The sequence below is a fragment of the Ovis aries genome, chromosome 2 (assembly GCF_016772045.2).
Source record: "Ovis aries strain OAR_USU_Benz2616 breed Rambouillet chromosome 2, ARS-UI_Ramb_v3.0, whole genome shotgun sequence".
In the NCBI taxonomy this organism is placed as follows: Eukaryota; Metazoa; Chordata; class Mammalia; order Artiodactyla; family Bovidae; genus Ovis; species Ovis aries.
Window position 1 is genome coordinate 52102551 of NC_056055.1, and position 21510 is coordinate 52124060.

The 21510-nt window shown below is 43.0% G+C and overlaps 1 long non-coding RNA gene across 1 annotated transcript; it reads right to left on the bottom strand.

Moving 5' to 3' along the window:
- Positions 1-8617: 8617 nt before the first annotated feature.
- Positions 8618-21496, bottom strand: LOC132659165 (uncharacterized). The gene is made up of 3 exons (XR_009599203.1): positions 20557-21496; positions 14455-14522; positions 8618-8767 (listed from the first exon to the last, which is right to left on the bottom strand). It is a non-coding gene; the product is annotated as an uncharacterized LOC132659165 (long non-coding RNA).
- Between the last annotated feature and the right edge of the window lie 14 nt (positions 21497-21510).

The following is a 21510-nucleotide window of genomic DNA, read 5'->3' on the forward strand; positions in this document are numbered from 1 at the left end:
GGGAATCTGGGCAGAATATCCCATTCTCCAAGTCTGGGTGAGAGATAACATTGCTAATAACCAAGAAAAATATGGTAGACCATGAAAAAAAATATTAATCGATCATAGGAACTGTAAAACATAAGTCATGGTCCAACTTCCTATGTGGCACTATCTTTAAAAATCACAAAGTACTTATCAAGGTTGAAAAGAAGAAGCATGAGCACATGGTGTAAATACAGTAAAGATCATTCCTCCTGCCATCTCCACCTAGGTGAAGTTTTGCTTCTCTGTCTGCATAAATATAGTTGTTCATATCAATACTTGCACAACTTTGCATCACTTAGAACACATATTTATAACTCTTCCTAACAATATTTGTAAACTCTGATGACATTATTGAAATTGTCAAAAGGAAAAAATTTTTTTTCTGTTTTTGTTTGCTCTCTGGCTTTCTTTCATTAGCAATGTTCTGAGCAACCTCTGTTCTCTGTCCATTTCTTTCTTTCTCTTTTTGCCCTGTTTTTTTCTTGCTGTTGCTTCTCTCTTGCTTCATCAGAATTGTTTAGTGAGTTGGTCAGATAGAATTGGTGTCTCAGAGACTGGAAAAAACAACCGTGTCCTAGTGTGCTTGAAGGTTCAGGACCTTGGACAGCAACACAAATGCCCTCCCCATTTAAACATTCTCCTCATACTCTGCGTATACACTTAATAACGAGCAGGAATCATAACGGTGTGTGTCAGGGGCCTGTTATAAGACTCAATTAGGTAAGTGTTATCTTAGCAGAGTAAAGAAAGTGCTGCAGGAGAACCAAAGAGGGAGAGATTTAACCTTCTTAAAGAATTTGGAAAAGTTTCATATAGAAAGGTGACACCATATTGGAACCTCAGAGAATAAAAGTCATAATATACAGCTGTTGGAACTAAAATGAATCTCAGTTGTCCTTTTATACAATTTTGGTTTTTAAAAAAGTTTTTCTTAGTGTAGCAATAGAACTGGCTGCATACAACAGAAAACCTAAATAAATAGCTTAAAAGCAAGGTAGAAGTTTGTAAGAGAAGTCAACAGTCAATACAGAGCTGATATGGAGACTTCACAGTCATTAGGAACCCAAGATCTTTATGTCTTTCTCTTCCACGTCCTTAGTGGATTCAGTTCTGAAGGCGAACTCAGGACCCAAGATGGCAGTTCAAACTTCAGCCATTTTCTAGGCAGAAAAAAAAGAAGAGGGTGATAATGTTATTGCCCTGTTATCTAAGTTAGCCTCTTTTAAGGTGATATCCTAGAAGTTCACCTGCAACTTCCATTCGCATCTCACTGGTCATCCCTAGCCACAAGAGAGATTGGACAATGTAATATTTTCGGTGGACATATTAAAGTCCATAACAAAATTAGAATTTTGTCAGTAAGGGAGAAGAGGAGAGGAAATATGAGATAGGCAATCTTCAGTCTCTGACACATTTAGTAAACTCCATAAGGGACCTTGGGGGTCATGTTCCCTGTATCCCAGAGCCTAGCACAGTAAATGAAAATGTGCATGAATAAATTTCATTTGGGGAAAATTGTGAGGCCTCTAGTTCTTCACGGAAGGTTCTCCTCACTGCACTCTATTTCTCAGAATTTCCACTCACTCGTCCTGGTTCCTCTCTGAGTCATCCTGAGCAGGTTGACCTTTTCCTTTCATGACAAGCATTTAGAAATCTGGAGACACTTCTCATGTCCTGTCCTCTTCCCCCATATCTTTACTTTGCCAGGACCATTTCTCATAAGACATGACTCCTGGATTCTCCCTTTTAATTTTTTTTTAACATAATTTTTAGCAATTCTTTACCTTTTTTGTTTTGTTTGAATTTTTGTTTGTTTTTGGCTGCTCTAAGTCTTCCTTGCATGCGGTACATGGTTTCTCTGTTGCAGCATGAGGGATCTTTAGTTGTGGCCTAATCAGGGATTGAACCTGGTTGCCTGCATTGGGACCTCAGAGTCTTAACAACTGGACCACTACGCAAGTCCCTCAGTTTGTTTTTATGGCAGTTTTGTCCCAGCCTGAAGCCAGGAATGAATGAATCCATTACAACCATGGGCAAGACTTAATTTCAGGTACTGTCTGGGCTCCAAATTGACCGACATGAGGCCTTATAAATTATGCTATTAAATTTCCTTGCAATTAAAACTCTTACAAAATAGATGGGGGAAAAAGAGAGACACATGAAAAGTGAAACACCATCAAGAGTAAAAGCTGTTACTTGATATTCATAAGCTATTATCTCCCTGTGTCTTCTACAAACAGTGCCTGGCACGGTGGAGGTTTGCCTTTTGGTTCCAGCCCCAGACGCTGCTTCCCTGTTTCCTTGGGAGTTGGACATCCAGGTCATGTACCCCTATTTCTCCTCTCTTCAAAGTCTTGGGTCTCTCTGATCAAAATACTATTCACACACTGTACCATGGGGCTTGCATTCTCTACCCCGCAGAATCAGTGGGGGCTTTTATAGAAGATACAGCCTCTAACCCAAGGCCTCAAATTTGCCTGATCTCCCATTAAACATCCCACCCAGCTTTGAGTCCAGTTTATCGTTCTGCTTCTGAATTTCTGGGTTAACTTTGCTTCACATATTTTATGAATATATACACTCATTCATGTAACTACCACAGACCAGGACATAGAATATTTATTGCTCCCTAGAAGTTTCCTCTGTGGGCTTCCCTGGTGGCTCAGCAGTAAAGAATCCACCTGCAATGCAGGAGACATAGGAGATGAAGGTTTGATCCCTGGGTGGGGAATACCCCTCAAAGAGGAAATGGAAACCCATTCCAGTATTCTTGCTGGGAAGTCCCACAGACAGAGGAGACTAGCAGGCTACAGACCATAGGGACGCAAAGAATTGGACACAACTGAGCATGAGCACAAATAGGCTCCTTTGTACTTCCTTCTACTCAATACCCACTCCTCAACAATTGGCACTACTCTGGGTAGTTTTGCTAGCTTTTGAACTTCAGATCAGTGGAATTAGCCTGTAGGTGCTTTTCTGCTTCACCATTATGTCAGAGAGATTCATCTGTGTCATGTGTAACAGTGTTTTGCTCTTTTCCATTGCTGTGTCCACTGTGGCAAATGATTCAAAGATTTCAATTTGAATCTAAGGCTTCCCTGGTGGCTCAGTAGTAAAGAATCCACCTGTCAATTCGGGAGACATGGGTTTGATCCCTGATCCGGGAAGATCCCACATGCTGCAGAGCAACTAAGCCTGTGTGCTACAACTGCTGAGCCTGTGCTCTAGAGCCCAGGAGCCACAACTTCTGAGCCCACGTGCCACAATTACTAAAGTCTGCTTGCCTAGAGCCCATGCTCTGCAACAAGAGACACCATCACAATGAGAAGCCCACACTAGAGAGAAGCTCCCACTCACCACAACTAGAAAAAAGCCCACGCAGCAACAAAGATCCAGCACAGCCAAAAATAAATGAATAAAATAAAATAATTTTTTTCTGAGTCTAGAATGTGGTCAAGATCGAGAACCACGGCTCTAGAGTCAGGAAAAAAACAAGATTGGACTCCTATCTCCACAACCTGGTTTTGTTCCTGAAATGTCCCATCATCAGATGCTCTTTGGGCTCGACTAGAAATTTAGCTTCACTCAGCTACACTCACTTGGCATCAGATTAATTTACAATGGGCCTGGATCAGAAACAGCATGCGGACAAGACAGCACCTGGTACTTCTCTTTATCAGGAGTTCCTGCAGTTATCCAGTAATCCAGCCCCCTGGGCCAAAGGAGACAAAAATCACATCAGTGAATGTTGTGACAACTTTAGCTTAGAAATGCCCTTGCCCCTGGACTGTCCTGGTAATCCAGTGGTTAAGAGTCTGCCTGCCATTGCAGGGGACACAGGTTCAATCCCTGCTCTGGGAAGATTCCACATTCAATGGGCAGCTAAGCCTATGCATCACAACTACTGAGCCTGTGCTCTAGAGCCCGAGAGATGTAACTGCTGAGCTCACATGACACAACTTCTGATGCCCACGTGCCCAAGAGCCCGTGCTTGGCAACAAGATGAGCCACTGCAACGAGAAACCCACACACAAGTGAAGAGTAGCCCCTGCTTGCCGCAACCAGAGAAAGCCTAGGCGCAGCAAAAAGACCCAGTGCAGTCAAAAATAATAAATAAATAGATAATCTATTTAAAAAAAAAGAAAGAAAGAAACACCCTGTCCCAAATAGGAATCAATATCTTGTGTCCCACAGGCATAACTTTCAGGTTCTCTGTGGGAGATGAACCTAGCTACAAGAGTCACTGTGCTTAGGGAGGCCCAAAGCCTTGGCTTCACATCAGGTACTTATATATCCTGGCCCAGATGCATTTTACCAACCAGGGGTTATTTTTACCATAATCAATGCTGCCTAATACTATAGCTTACATTTCACCTTTATTACATTTCCAGGGGGATAGAGCTATAAAGTTAGCCCAAATTGGTCCTAAGAGAAGGAGAAAGTAAATTCTCTATTCATACCCCACTTTAGCTAACATATTAACCCTTATAGAAAACCCAGCAAGTTCAGATTAGGTCTGAAAATGTCCTCTTTCCTTGAGTTTAAAACAGTATCTGGCATATAAAGGTGCTTAATAGATGTTTGTCAATGAGTAAATTAATGATAAATAACAACAAACTGCCTGACTAAATAATAAAACTACTTGACTTCTGTGTTATATTGGGCAAGTCTTACTTTCTGTTAAACCCTTGCTACCTCATTTGTAAAATGAGAATAATAATATTTCTCATCTCTATAAGATTGCCATAAGGATTAAATCAGTGAAGTATAGAAAAGATATTACAAACAGCTACATTTAAACTTTATTATTATCGATGGCGAGAGGAAGCTTAGGGAGAGCAAGGGATTTGCACCGCATCATAAATGGTGGCAGAACCGCTTAGGTTTCCTGACTCCCAGCCCAGTGCCTGTCTGTAGTACCACAAGGCTCCTTATCCAGTTTATGTGTAAAAAATCATAAATCACAAACCAAGAGAAAAAACATCTGTGAAAGTCCACTTTGCAGACTTAGCACCCATCCTTTACAGAACACAGTCCATTAAGGGTACTTCGCCTAGTGTTAAGGGTGAAATCAAAATTTTTCTCAAGGGCATGAGAGGTGAAAATTATGTTCTTAGCTTGCTGCTTATGTTCTTCGCTTGTTGTTCTTAGCAGACAAACAGCAAACAGAACCTCTAAGCATTCATTCTTGAAAGTTCTGGTTCCTTTTTCCTTTCCAACAACCACTGCAGGGAGGGGAATATGAAAAGCAATATGATCAGAATGCAATGAAGGAACAAATCTCACTAGGAGTCAAATACCATTGTTTAAAAAAAAAAAAAAAAAAAAAGCTACCATGGCAGAAGCCCAAAAATCAGAGGCTTCCCCCAGTGTTCTTTGAATCCGTTTTTTTTAAGCTGTTAAAAACAGCCTTAAAATAAACCTGCCATCTTGTGAGGACAGGAAGAAGGTTGCCGGTCTTTCCACCACCATCTGCAGGGCTAGCTCAGCTTTAGACTTCCTTGAGCCACACTCCCCCGCTTCTAGCCTGTTCGTCACAACACATCAGGGTGAGGTTGGTTGTAGTCTTTTTCCCTAACTTAGCAAAATTTAGTTACAGTTAAAATTTGAGGTGAACCAAGAAGAGACCATAGAGGTTGTAACCCATTTCACAATGCATTTTTTTCTTATAATTTCACTTTCTCTAATACAGTTGACCTGGGAGCAACACAGGAGTTAGGAGTGCCCACCCACCACACAACTGAAAATCCCTCTATAACTTATAGTCAGTGCTCCTTACCTGGGGTTCCTTCATACCAGGGGCTCCTTCATACTCCCAATTACTTCATAACTGATTCAACTAACCACTCATTCAACAAACAGTGAATCTGATGCAACTAACCATGCATTCAACAAACAGTGGATCCTACAGTATTTGAGAAAAAATATGTCATAAGATCTGTGCGGAGAAGGCAATGGCGACCCACTCCAGTACTCTTGCCTGGAAAATCCCATGGGTGGAGGACCCTGATAGGCTCAGTCCATGGGGTCGCTAAGAGTTGGACACGACTGAGGGACTTCACTTTCACTCTTCATTTTCATGCAGTGGAGAAGGACACAGCAACCCACTCCAGTGTTCTTGCCTGGAGAATCCCAGGGACGGAGGAGCCTGGTGGGCTGCAGTCTATGGGGTCGCACAGAGTCGGACACGACTGAAGTGACTTAGCAGCAGCAGCAGCAGCAAGATCTGTGCAGCTCAAACCTGTGTTGTTCAAATGTCAACTGTAAGTTCTAATGCTGTGCTTGATCTATTTTTATTTATCAGTCTGAGTTTGGGTCAGGTTAGTCAGTAGGTTCAGGGCTCAGGCCACATCTGACCTTAGAGGTTGGTCTGCTACTGGGGTCATGGCTCAGACTGTGATTGGTATCAGGATTCACTGCATAGCTGAGATGAGGCTCAGTCTGTGCTGGGCTATGAGTATAGTCTGTGATTAGGGAAGAGACCTGTCCGTGATCAACATTAGGGCTCAGACTGTACCAGCATTAGGTCTCAGCCTGTGGCAGAGATCAGATTTGTTTGTGGTAACCACTATGATTCAACCCACAGAGGGGCTTATAGCAGGAGAGGGCTCTCTTCCAGGAAAGAAGGCCTGGACGCATTGATCAGGAGTCAGAAAAGTCCACTGAGGGGTGGTTAGACCAGGTGACTGAGCAGAAAGGGAACCAGAGAACTGAGGCTGGGAGGGTGAGGCGAGATCAAGATAGAGTCAGTGACCCGCATCAAAATAGCTTATATTAAAAGAACTGATGATATCAAGTGTTGGGGAGGATGTGGAACACCTAAAAATTCTCATATTACTGGTAAGAGTATAAGCTGTACAACACCCAACAGCTGTTCGTCAGTATATATAAAGTTAGGTGTGTGTATACCCTGTGGTTCAGCACTTTCATTCCTGGAATGAACAAACAGCTGCTACCTACCATGTGGATAGGTCTCACAAAACAGTGTCAAGCAAAAGAAGCTAGACACTAAAGAGCAGAAATTTTATGAGTTCATTTGTGTGAAGTTCAAAAACAGACAAAATTAATCTATGGTGGCTAGGAGCCAGAATAGGGGTTACATTTAGGGGGTGGGATGAGCAGGAGGCGCCTTCTAGAAAGGTGGTATGGTGTTTATTTTGAACTGGGATGGTACACAGTTGAACATATTTAAAAATTCACTGCGATGAACATTTAATATGTGCACATTTTATCCCACGTGAGTTATTTCTCATCGTGAGAAAAAGAAACAATATGGAAGTGTGACTGGTAAAGACTAGTTGGGGAGTTAACTTCACAGTCCTGACTCTTCTGCCATGATAATTGTGATGTTACTGCCATGGTTTCTGGAGCCTGGGAGTTGGGCCTTAGGGGTTTGAGGAATGGCAGGGTGCAGCCCTTAAAGCAACCAGTTCAGTTTAGTCGCTCAGTCGTGTCTGATTCTTTGCAACCCGTGGACTGTAGCACATCAGGCTTCCCCGTCCATCACTAACTCGTGGAGACTGCTCAAACTCATGTCCATTGAGTCGGTGATGTCATCCAACCATCTCATCCTCTGTTGTCCCATTTTCTTCCTGGTATATAAACAGTCACAGACTTGGTATCAGGAGCCCTGAGTTTGGATCTTAACACTCTGCTCAGTATCTAACCCAGGAGGAAGCACTGGTGTGTGGTAATTGGTCCTGAGGTGAGTTACAAATTATTCATTGATAATTATAAATCACTGAAGCTTTTAGTAATTTTCTCTTAATTCATTTGAATTCATAATACATGTATTTGGTTAAAAAACAAATTAAATTTTATAGAAGAGTATACAGTGAAAAGTCCATTTTCCTCTCATCCCTGAGTCCAAACACTGGTCCCTCATTCCTCCTTTTGAGAGGCAACTACTGTCATCAGTTTTTAAAATACCCTTCCAGAGATAGCCTATGCATATTCATGAATGATTTCCTTGAAGAAAATTAGAGCAGTTTCAAGGTATGCATATAATAACATTGCTTTGCATACTGAATATTTTCAAAATGAAATTAGGTTTTCATTATAAAAATAATACAGAATCATTTAAAAATTATATAAAGTAAAAGTGAATGCTCCCTCCATTCACTCTGCCCACTTTTTTACTCCTCAATTACAGAGTTAACCACTGCGAACTCTCCTATATGGACTCACTGATAACTTGATACATGTGTAAACATACATAGAATATTATAGTAAGTGGTAAATTTACAATCTGATTTTTTCATCAATAAGGTATCAAAGATATAGTTCCACATGAATTGCATATAGCTCTCATTACCCTTCTTTTAAGGCTGTGTGACATAAAATACTTTATAATAGGCGAGAAAGGGATAAAGATATGGCAAGAATTACAGTGGGAAGTGTGTGCACCTGAAAGCATCATCTCTCAAAATGTCCCGGAAGAGAAAAAGTTAAAAGCAGCTGATTTATTCCATCTTAGTCTCAGTTTCTCATCTGCAAAATGGGGACAACAATGGAGCCCTGACTGTCTCACAAGACTGTGACAAAGATCACACAGGGAGAGAATGAATGCAGACTGCTTTGAAACCTGAAAGGTGCTGTGTAGACATGCTGCTGCTGCTGCTGCTGCTGCTGCTAAGTCACTTCAGTCGTGTCCGACTCTGTGCGACCCTGTAGACGGCAGCCCACCAGGCTCCCCCGTCCCTGGGATTCTCCAGGCAAGAACGCTGGAAGACTGTTACTCCTGGAAGAGAGAAGGAATGGTAGTTCCAGGGTCTAAAGTCTACACCCAGCACTACTAAAAATTGTTTTCCTGCCTTTCTTCACCAAATGAACTGTCCATGTTTGCATAATTGTGAACATTTATTGAGTTCTTACTTTGCCAGACATTCTTCTAAGATACAATTACAAATATATGTAAATATATATATTGGGCTTTGCAGGTGGCTCACTGGGGAAAGAATCCACCTACAATGCAAGAGACACAGAAGACTCAGATTTGATCCCTGGGCCAGGAAATCTCTTGTAGCAGGGCATGGCAACCCACTCCAGTACTCTTGCCTGGAAAATTCCATGGACAGAGGATCTTAGCGGGCTACAGTCCATAGGGTCGAATAGAGTCAGACATGAATGAAGCAACTTAGCATGCACGCACGCGTGATATATATTGTGAGATAGATACTCTTATTATCTTCATTTGACTATCAGGCAATCGAGGCTGACATGGTTGGCAAATGGCACTCTTATTGTGCCAAGTGAAAGTCACTCAATCGTGTCCCACTCTTTGTAACCCCATGGACTGCATAGCCCATGGAATTCTTCAGGCCAGAATACTGGAGTGGGTAGCCGTACCCTTCTCCAGGGGATCTTCCCAACCCAGAGATCGAACCCCAATCTCCCGCATTGCAAGCTGAGCCACCAGGGAAGAAGACCAAAAGCGCACGTCTCAAACTGTGTGCTATTCACTTTGGAGGCTTATCCATGCTTCAACTACATAATTAGGTTGAGACTTAGACAGGGAATATGACTATGCACTGAAGAAAGAAGGGGCTCATTCCACTGGTACTAAAAAATAAAAAGCAACTACGGACTCAAAATCTCGAGTCTCATAGGTAGTCACACAGGTGGTTACACTGCTACTTGCTCTGAAACCCTTCATGATTCCTCTCTGCTAAATAAAAGCCAAGTTCCTCAGCTTGGTGTTCCACCTCTTCCTTAGCTCAGTCAAGTAACCTTTCTAGGTCTTTGTTTTATAAGACAGGAACTTCTAAGCCCATCGTTGACACCTGTCTGGGGAAGTCACGAGAGGTTGAATTGTGTCCCCTAAGAAAATGTATGTTGAAGTCGTAACCCCCCAAACCTCAGAATGTGACTTTGTTTGGGAATAGCATTGTTGCAGATGTAATTCATTGCGATGAAGTCATAGAAAAGTAGGGTGGACTCCTAGCCCAATATAACTGATGTCCTTGTAAGAAGATGACCACATGAAGAGACAGTCGGAGAATGCCATGTGACCACGAAGGCAGAGGTTGGAGTTATTGAGTTGCAAGCCAAGGAATGCCAAAGATTGGCAGGAAAGGTGGCGTTAGATGTAAAGAAACTCCCTGCCAATGTAGGAGACACAAGAGATTCAGGTTCGATACCTATGTTGGGAAAATTCCCTGGAGGAAGGCATGGCAACCCACTCCAGTACTCTTGCCTGGAGAATCTCATGGTGAGAGGAGCCTGGCAGGTTACAGTCTGTAGGGTTGCAAAGAAGTGAAGCAACTTAGCATGCACTCACACATCAGGAACTAGGAAAATGCAAGGAAGGGTGCCCTTACAGGTTTTGCAGGGAGAGTGGTCCATCTAATACCTTGATTTGGGACTTCTAGCCTCCAGAACAGTGAGACAATACTTTTCTGATTGTAATACAGAAATGGTTTGTAATACTTTTTACCACAGCTCCAGTCAGCTATTGCAAGCCTCAGCCTTTTTACCCCCTGATACTGCATCAGGCCAAGATGTGTCAGGCCTTCTTTTTTCCTGTCGCATTCCTGTTCTCTCAGTCAGCCATAGCATCCTCGGCGGTTTGCTTGTATAACACAATCACACCCATGACATTCCCCATCTCTTCTGGTAGCAGCACACCAATGGTCTGTTTACTTCCCAACACACTCTGTGCAGGGCCAGTTGGGTCCCCTGCCCCCTGCTTCTTTCTGGCTCAGGGCCAGCCCAGCCCCTCTGGGGAGACAGGAGATTGAAGCCCCCTCCTGCGTTGCCTAGGCAACAGTGCCGTCTGAGTGCCCTGGAGCCAGGCAGCTGTGGCTGCAGGGAAGGGAGGGACCAAGGGAAGGGGGAAGGGAGAGAAGAGGACTACCGGAAAGACCCAAGGAGAGTCCTTAAAAGTGGCTCTAGTATAAACCCAGAAGGTAAAATTAAAACTGCCTCACCAGTATTATAAAGCAACAGGCAAGACCTGAGCTGGAGAGGAAAGACTATACTCAGAGCATTCTAGAAGGAGCTCAGTTCTGTGGGTCTTTCAATCCCAAACTCCATTCAAACCTATGCTTGAGACCTTTTGACAGCATGAGAGATCAAAAGATAACAACATTCAGGCAAATGGGGACTGGCAATTTGCACACCAAGGGCAAGTCTTCTGTAAATTGCCTTAAGATGCACAGTAAATGAAGAAAAAGATGAATGCGATTTTTAGTTCACCATAAGTAATGACTGCTGTATTCAGAAGAACAGGCAAGGTGCTGGTTAGTTGGGGAGGGAATACAGGGAGGAACAAGAAGTTTTACTTGCCCTCAAGCAACACATCGTCCTTCCTTCAATCATTCCTGCAAGGATGGACTTCTATAGTTGCATGCTGGAACATTTGAAGGCAATTTTTCTTATTCCATGGGGTTAGGTTGGGTTTCTAGGGAACCTAAGCAATCACGTTAATACATTGCCCTGGCCACAAATTGGTTCAGGGGTGGGCACATACCCAATCTTAGCCAGTGACGAGTAGTGAGTGTTGGTGGGATTGCTGAGAGGAACACATGATTTCTCTTCTGTACTAGGAGCCGGCATTACCATCTTGCCCCCACATGGAATCTTGCATGAAGCCAACCGGTGGCTCTCGACAGAGGATGCGATGGTTGGACGGCATCACCAACTCGAAGGACATGAGTTTGAGCAAGCTCCAGAAGTTGGTGATGGACAGGGAAGCCTGGTGTGCTGCAGTCCATGGGGTAGCAAACAGTCAGACATGACTGTGTGACTGAACTGACTGAACTGAACATGGTGCCAAGCACCATGAGAGATGGAGAAATATTGGGAGCTGGTGACACCATTTGAGCCCCCAACTCAAGCCAATAAATTCTGCATGTTTCTTAAATGTGGTGTCTGTTACTTCCAATTCAAAAAGTTCAATAAAAGATAAATTAGGAACCCTTTTAACTGATTGACCAGCCTGACCAATGTTTCTCATTCCCTACGTAAAATACACTGATTTGTGTCCTTGTATATTGAACACTCAGAGCCAATAGACTGTTCTGGTACTTTGTTCCCCAAACTGTTTATGTTAGCTATATTTATTACTGAAATTATGTTATTTAATTAACTATTAAGTAACTGCAGAAGCACAATGCTAAAGAAAAGACTTCCTGGTTGTATGAAAACTAATTTATAAAATGCTTTGGAAAGACTTGATATAAAGTGAGTATTTCAAAATTGCTTTGGGGTTAGATATGGATACACACATAGTTAAAAACGAAACAATAAAAATAAGGATGAGTTTTACACTCCACTTTGGAAGGGTCTTTAGTTCTTTTCCCTCTGAAGAGCCCAGTGCTGGACATAATGGATGATACATACTGGATGAGAAAGAAACCATTAATTGTCTCATAAGAAGCCTTGCAGTTTTGACCTGGGACACTTGGAATATTAACTCTAGGGGTAGCCAGGCGCTATGTAAGAAGCGGATCTATCCTGAGACCAACTAGCTATTAGGAAGCCCAGGCTAGCCACACTGAGAGAAAGAGAGACACCCTGCTAACCCCCAGCTGTTTCAGCCATCTCAGATTAGGGACCAGATGAGTAAGGAAGCCATCTTGGATATCTATCCTAATTGAACTTTCAGATGACTCTAGCCCTAGCTAGAATCTGACTGCAACCTTAAAAGAGATCCCGAGGAAGAAACACCCAACTGAACCCTGTCCACCCACAGAACCATGAGAAATAATAACTTACTATTTTAAACCATTTAATACAAAGTGGGTTTGTTATATAGCAACAGATAACCAGGCTTTTGTGGATGAAAGGAGAGAGTTACAAGAAAAAGGTGGCTTCCAATGTCAAATACCATAAAGAGATCATGGAGGGTGAGAAAAGACCATTGTGGTTAGCAATTGAGAAGTCACCGTTGTCTTTCAAGCATTTCAGTTTCAACAGAATGGTGGGAGCAGCAGGCAAATTGGAACTGTTCTAGGGCAAGTGAGTGGAAGGAAACTGATACAAAGGTAGATTGGTCTTTTTTCTTTTTTCCTTTTTCTAATAGTTTCACATTCACTGATGATCCTTGCCTGAATCAATTATCTTATTGGAGATTGCAAAATGGTGATTTTCTAATTTTATCAGTCCTACATTTATTAGTTGACATTGTTCTATAAAAAAGAGTTTTCCCTCATCAGTTGGGACTGAGCCTAATTTCTTCCAAAAATGGCAGATTAAACGCTTCATTCTTTCTCTTTAATTATCAATTTCCTGACAAAGGAGTTGGTGTTATAGTATTTCCATTGGTGGCAAATGGATTTTTTTCCTCCTTTCTCTCTTTGAGTATCATTATGAATTCATGTGTGGACTCATGTATCACATTTATTCAATGTGTTACAATCAATTACAAAGTAAATTAGCCTTCAAAGAAGCAATGGAGGATAGGGCTAAGGACGTGGTAAGAAAACTCCTGGAAGTACACAGTGGTTAAAAAATACACACACACACGCACCATTTATCCTTATCAATAATCAAAAAATGAAAATCAAAGGTATATAAAGGAGGAAAAAACTATAAAATATTCAATTCTGCTACTGACTACATAACACCTCCCAAATTCTCACAGGTCCCAATAATGGCATATAAAGGTATTCATATAAGTATCAGGTGGCTCAGCGGTAAAGAATCCGTCTGCCAGTGCAGTGGACACAGGAGACGTGGGTTCAAATCCTGGGTCGGGAAGATCCTCTGGAGGAGGAAATGGCAACCCAGTCCATTATTCTTGCCTGGAGAATCCCATGGACAGAGGAGCCTTGTGGACTACAGTCCATGGGGTCACAAACAGTCAGACATGACTGAGCCCACATGGAAGGAAAATCTGAAGATATTCACAGCAGTATTGTTTTTGGTTGTGGGGAGTTGGGAGATAATTTGCATGTCCATAACTGAAATTCTGGGCAAAATGTGGTGGATGGAGTATAATGCAGTAATGATAAGCAGTGGACTAGATCATAAAAACATATTACTGCAAGGAAGAAAAAAAAGGAAAAAATTATACTATTACTTATATAAGGAAAAAACATATGTGTCTAAAACAATGATACACATTACAAATAGACATCTTGAGACAAAAGGAGGTACACTAAACAGACTGGAATGATTTCCTATGGAGAGAAAGGGGGATGAGATTGGAAAATATGGAAAAAAGAGAATAATAAATAAAGCAATGTGAGAGGCTTTGCAAGTGAAGAATAGGATTGAGTCAACCCCCTCCATTTAAGTAAAAATAAATAAAAGACTATATAAACAAATTGCCACTACAATCATTCTGGAAAGTGAAATTTTAAAAACATTGACCTAACAATTCTACTTTTAGAAAACTAGCCTAAGAAAATAGAAACTAACACATATTCATGTTAAAACAGTGAGAAAAATACTCGACATGTATTCTTTTGCTCTCGCCCATACCTTGCAATACACATCCCCAGGTGCTTCAGGGCAACCTCAGAGGTGTTTCACAGGTGTTTGTCTTGTGTCTGTGAACAAGAATAGTCATGTGGTATTCATATTTAAATTCATCATCTCATGCTCAAGCCTTTTCCACTTGGTGTTGCTATTTCCACTGCCTTTGCTGGATATGGTTATGACTGTCACTGTCACTCATCTGGAATCCTTCAGCTGCTAAAGCTGCAGAATGTTATCCTGCATTGTAGCCAAGACTGTCTTGCTCTTCTCTTTGTTTTACGTACTATTAGAAGTCCATCACTTCCAGGAAATAACTCTTTCATTATTTTCTTACCATCTCCCTCCTCTGTTGATATCCCCACCCCAAACTTTTGCAAACCAAGTTGGAAAACAAATACAAGTAATAGACATGCTGGCCTTGAAAGTGAAATGGAAAATTCAAATCAAAACCACAGTGAGATACCGCTTCACATCCATTAGGATGGCTAGGCTAATATAAGAAAGATAAAACGGAAAATAACAAGTGTCAATGAGGATGTAGAGAAATTGGAAACTTTGCGCATTGCTGATGGGAATGTAAAATGGTGTAGCCACTGTAGAAAACAGTTTGGTGGTTCCTCAAAGAGTTAAATATAGAATTACCATATGACGCAGCAATTCCACTCTAACGTGGAATTCAACAGAATGGAAAGTAGGGACTCAGCAAACACTTGTACATCAATGTTCATAGCAATATTATTCACAATAGCCAAAGGTGAAAGCAATATAAATATCCACTGATGGATGAATGCATAAAGAAAACATGAAGTATACATACAATATAGTATTATTCAGCTTTAAAAAGAAATGAAATTCTGATACATCCTATAGCAGGATTGAACTGTGAAACATTACACTAAGTGGAATAAGCCAGACCCCAAAGGACAAATATTGTATGAGGTATTTAGAATAGGTAAATTCATAGAGACAGAAAGTAGAATAGAGGTACCAGGGACTGGGGGAAGGGAGAATTGGAGAGTTACTCTTTAATAGATGCAGAGATCCTGCTTGGGATGATGGGAAAGTTCTGGAAATGGATAGTGGTGATGTTTGAAAAATAATGTGAATGTAGTTGCTATGAACTGAATTATGCATTCCCCTATTCGTATATTGAAGTCCTAACCTTTCAATGAGATAGCATTTGTAGACGGGGCCTTGGGGAGATTTTAGGTTTTGAGGTCTTGAGGGTAGGACCCTCAAGATGAGATTAATGTCCTTATAAAAAGGGATACAGGGGCTTCCCTGGTGGCTCAGCGGTAAAGAATCTGCCTGTCAGCAGTGGAGAAACAGATACAGAGAACAGACTCATGGACATAGGGTCAGGCGGGGGGTGGGGGCGGGCGGCGCGGAGGAAAGGGTGAGATGTATGGAGACAGTAACATGGAAACTTATATTACCATATGTAAAGGAGATAGCCAATGGGAATTTGCTTTGTGACTCAGGGAACTCAAACAGGGGCTTTGTATCAACCTAGAGGGGTGGGATGGGGAGGGAGATGGGAGGGAGGGTCAAGAGGGAGGGGACATATGTACACCTTTGGCTGATTCATCTTGATGTTTGACAGAAAACAACAAAATTCTGTAAAGCAATTATCCTTCAATTAAAATAATAATAATAAAAGAATCCGCCTGCCAGTGCAGGAGGTGCAGGTTCAATCCCTAGGTTGGGAAGATCCCCTGGAGGAGGAAATGGCAACCTACTCCAGTATTCTTGCCTGGGAAATCCCATGGACAGAAGGACCTGGCAGGCTACAGTCCATGGGGTTGCAAAGAGCTGGACATGACTGAGTGACTGACCAATAGCAACAACAAGAAGGGACAACAGGGAGTTTACTCTCTTTCTCTCCCCACCATGTAAGGACACAGTGGGAAGTCAGCCATCTACAAGCTACGAAGGGAGCTCTCACCAGAAACTGATCATGACGGCATGTAGATCTTGGATGTTTAGCCTCCAGAATTGTGAGAAAATAAGTTTCTATTGTTTGAACCACCCGCCTGGTATTTTTTAAAGGATTTTTAAAGAGGATTTATTTAGTTAGTTCTTGGCCATGATGGATCTTCGTTGCTGCATTTGGGCTTTCTCCAGTGGCGGAGAGTAGGGCTGCTCTTCGTTGTGGTGCTTGGGCTTCTCATTGTGGTGGCTTCTCTTGTTGCAGAGCATGAGCTCTAGGCACACGGACTCCAGTACTTTTGGCTCATGGACTTAGGTGCTCTAAGGCATGTGGGATCCTGGACCAGGAATCGAACTGGTGTCCCTCGTATTCCAAGGTGGATTCTTAACCACTGGATCACCATGGAAGCCCTGAGCCTGTGGTATTTTGTAATGGCAGCTCAAACTAAGATATTAATAGTAGCTAATGCCACTGAATTGTACACCTGAAAATTATTAAAACGATAAACATGCTAGTAAAGTCACGCTCAAAATTCTCCAAGCCAGGCTTCAGCAATACGTGAACCGTGAACTCCCTGATGTTCAAGCTGGTTTCAGAAAAGGCAGAGGAACCAGAGATCAAATTGCCAACATCCGCTGGATCATGGAAAAAGCAAGAGAGTTCCAGAAAAACATCTACTTCTGCTTTATTGACTATGCCAAAGCCTTTGACTGTGTGGATCACAATAAACTGTGCAAAGTTCTGAAAGAGATGGGAATACAAGACCACCTAACCTGCCTCTTGAGAACTCTGTATGCAGGTCAGGAAGCAACAGTTAGAACTGGACATGGCACAACAGACTGGTTCCAAATAGAAAAAGGAGTACGTCAAGGCTGTACATTGTCACCCTGCTTATTTAACTTATATGCAGACTACATCATGAGAAATGCTGGATTGGAAGAAACACAAGCTGGAATCAAGATTGCCGGGAGAAATATCGATAAACTCAGATATGCAGATGACACCACCCTTATGGCAGAAAGTGAAGAGGAGCTAAAAGCCTCTTGATGAAAGTGAAAGAGGAGAGTGAAGAAGTTGGCTTAAAGCTCAACATTCAGAAAACGAAGATCATGGCATCCAGTCCCATCACTTCATGGGAAACAGATGGGGAAACAGTGGAAACAGTGTCAGACTTTATTTTTTTGGGCTCCAAAATCATTGCAGATGGTGACTGCAACCATGAAATTAAAAGACGCTTACTCCTTGGAAGAAAAGTTATGACCAACCTAGATAGCATATTCAAAAGCAGACATTACTTTGCCAACTAAGGTCCTGTCTAGTCAAGGCTATGGTTTTTCCTGTGGTCATGTATGGATGTGAGAGTTGGACTGTGAAGAAGGCTGAGCGCCGAAGAATTGATGCTTTTGAACTGTGGTGTTGGAGAAGACTCTTGAGAGTCCCCTGGACTGCAAGGAGATCCAACCAGTCCATTCTGAAGGAGATCAGCCCTGGGATTTCTTTGGAAGGAATGATGCTAAAGCTGAAACTCTGATACTTTGGCCACCTCATGAGAAGAGTTGACTCATTGGAAAAGACTCTGATGCTGGGAGGGATTGGGGGCAGGAGGAGAAGGGGACGACCGAGGATGAGATGGCTGGATGGCATCACCAACTCGATGGACGTGAGTCTGAGTGAACTCCGGGAGTTGCTGATGGACAGGATGGCCTGGCGTTCTGCAATTCATGGGGTCACAAAGAGTCGGACACGACTGAGCAACTGAACTGAAGTGAAAGTTACATATATATATATATATATATTTTTTTTTTACCATAATAAAACAAAATGGAAATAAAAAGTGAAAAGGGCAATTCTGCTATCTTGCCTCTCTTTGTAAGTTTCTGGGTACCAATCTTAGAAGGACTTTAGTAATAGTATAGTAGTGAGTCTAGATAAATTTCCTCAGCCCTTCTGCCTTATATGAATAGGAGAATGAGGGTTAGAAAAATAAACTGATTTAACCAAGTTTATAGTTCTCTGTTCCCCATCCAGGACTCCCCACCTTCAGGAATGGCACCACTCTCACCCAGTTGCCCAAGCCAAAAATCTCTGTCATCTTTGATTCTCTTTCACCTTTTTCAACAGCTATCTATGTCTTGATGAATTTACCACCTTTGCTGTTGCTGTTGCTGAGTCGCTTCAGTCGTTTCCGACTCTGTGCGACCCCATAGACGGCAGCCCACCAGGCTCCCCCATCTCTGGGTTTCTCCAGGCAAGAACACTGGAGTGGGTTGCCATTTCCTTCTCCAATGCAGGAAAGTGAAAAGTGAAAGTGAAGTCGCTTAGTCGCTTCGGACTCTTAGCGACCCCATGGACCCCATGGACCGTAGCCTACCAGGCTCCTTCGCCCATGGGATTTCCCAGGCGAGAGTACTGGAGTGGGTTGCCATCACCTTCTCCGTTACCACCATAATATCTCTCTATTCCTATCATCTCTGCCTCAGTTTGGGTCACTTTCATCTTTTGTCCGATAGGATAACTTTTTAGTTGGTTTTATCACCTCTCTTCTTATTCCCTTCCAACCTATTTTGTACACAGCAGCCAGAGTCTTTCCAAAATTGAATTTGATCACGTCACTCTCACTAAACCCTTCAATAAGTGAATTGAAGTCGCTCAGTCATGTCCAACTCTTTGCAACCCCATAGACTGTAGCCTATCAGGCTCCTCCGTCCATGGGATTTTCCAGGCAAGAGTACTGGAGTGGATTGCCATTTCCTTCTCCAGGGGATCTTCCCGACCCAGGAATCGAACCCAGGTCTCCTGAATTGCGGGCAGACACTTTACCGTCTGAGCCACCAGGGAAGCCTGATTATTAAATGAAGTTGCTCAGTCATGTCCAACTCTTTGCAAGTCCATGGACTGTAGCCTACTAGGCTCCTCTGTCCATGGGATTTTCCAGGCAATAGTACTGGAGTGGATTGCCATTTCCTCTTCTAGAGGATCTTCCCAACCCAGGGATCGAACCTGTGTCTCCCGCATTGTAGACAGATGCTTTACCGTCTCTTTAGTTACTTGGGTTAAGTTCAGATGCATTCAAGATTTTTTATGGTCTTCTGGCCTCCTGTTAATTCTCTTGTCTGATCTCTCTCAACTCTCTACCAGGCTGTGTTCCAGCCCTATAAAACTTGTGGTTTCCTGAATACATCATACTCATCTCCTTTCCCGATCATTGCTGGAGGACAGAAATTTTCAGAGATAAAGGTCACAGAACACATGGATGTCATCCATTTTCTTTTGCATCCCTTAACTGGCAAGATGAGGAGGCCCAGGGCCTAGCCTGGCCTTCTCCCTTGTTTCTTCTTGGCCTGCAATGAAGCCTCAATGGGTGCCTTTGATTACTGGGTTAAACTGCTTTCCTGCCTTTTTTCTTCTAGGGATAGTGTACAAAACATTTGACCAGCTGAAGTTGTAAGAGTTGCAACTGGAGCTTGGGCTTTGGAGTGGAAATAGGCCTGATTTCATGCAAGGCTGTGAGATCTATCAAAGGTGATAAGAGAAACTTCCCTGGAGGTCCACTGGCTAAGAATCAGTTCCCCGACTGGGTAACTAAGATCCCACGTGCCTTGGAACAACTAAGCCCAGGTGCCACAATGACTGAGTCCCCACTTCACAACAAGAGAGTCCATGTGGCATGATGAAAGATTCAAAGATCCCTCATGCAATAACTAAGACCCAATGCAGCCAAATAAATACACATTTTTAAAAAACTATTAAAAAAAAAAGAGACAGAGATAAGAATGCTATAGCTTACGGGCATTCTACAGTAGACATTGAGACCAAACCCAGCTAGTAATACGTTACCTGCCTCCTGGATGACCAGAAAGTTAAGGATGGGATTCAGATAATACTAAGTCCTTGAGCTAATTGTAACTTTAACATCTTCCCAGTCCACTTTCCTCCAATCTGCTCCACCTGGTAAATTCCTACTCATCCTTACATACTTTACTTCTAAGAATGTGTCTCATCAACCTCCAAGGAGACTGTAAACTCTTTGAAGGCCTGGACTGTATCTTTATCCTTACGTCTTTAGAGTCTAGCATTTGTCATGATTGTATAAATGAAAAGATCACACACTTCATTAAGTGTTAGGGTGGAATTCGAAATGTCTGTTGCCAAAGATTCATCTGCACTTCTCTCACCCAGCCAGCCGCCACTGTAGCACTGCGCCTTGTCAACTTGCAGCTCTCTCTCTCCCTGCTCAGTCCCCAGTTGGTGGCTGCATGTGAAGAAAGGCTGAGGACAACACAGAAATGATCTATTCAGCAGTTTAGCTGCACCCTCACCCGCATGGCTGTACTTAGAGGCACTCCTAGTACATGACTGAGATTATTTTGCTCCCCTATGGCTTTGATAGGAAAGTCAGAGAAACATGAAAGGAAAATGGGTTCAGTAACTAACATCACATCCAAGAAGAGGAGGGAGCAAGGGGGCATGAATCTGCGGAATTCTTCTCTAATAAAAAAAAGCTCTCAGCACAACTCAAAAGCCTTTCTGCACCGCACAGCCTCTCCTTTTGAGACTAGGCCCAGCCGAGTTGGATGGCTTCCTGCAAGTCTTTTAACAACAAGGGCGTTTAAAGTAGGAAAGAGGAAGAGAAAGTCAGAAAAGGGGCGAGGGGCCAGGGCTGAGCCAGATTTTTGGCTTCTGTTCATAATTCAAGATGGGTCTCTAGATTCAAAGAAGGCAGCACACCTCTATCCGTTTCGTTTCTGCGTCTGCTACCCTCTCTGGGTCCGCAGAGACTGATTCATCACTGAAATACACAGCCGAAGAAGAGAAGGGAGAGTTTCTGTCCTAAGTGTCTGAAAACGAAAAACTTTGAGAAAACACCCAACAGAGAGAGAGGAGAGGAGGCTGTGCTCTAGTGTGGGAAGAGGTGGAGGAAGGAGGCCAAGGCGGCACAACCCACGGAATGGGAGCCTGCGGGCGGGCGCGCTGGCGGGCAGCAGCTACCCGGGCCAAGCCCCGGGCAAACTCGCAGGAGCCAACGCCGGCGCCAGAGGCAGCCGCGACGGAGCCCAGGTGCACCCGGGCCTGGGTCGCTAGAGGCCTGGCCCCGGAGGCCCGCGGCCGCGCCCCGGAGGCGGACCGGG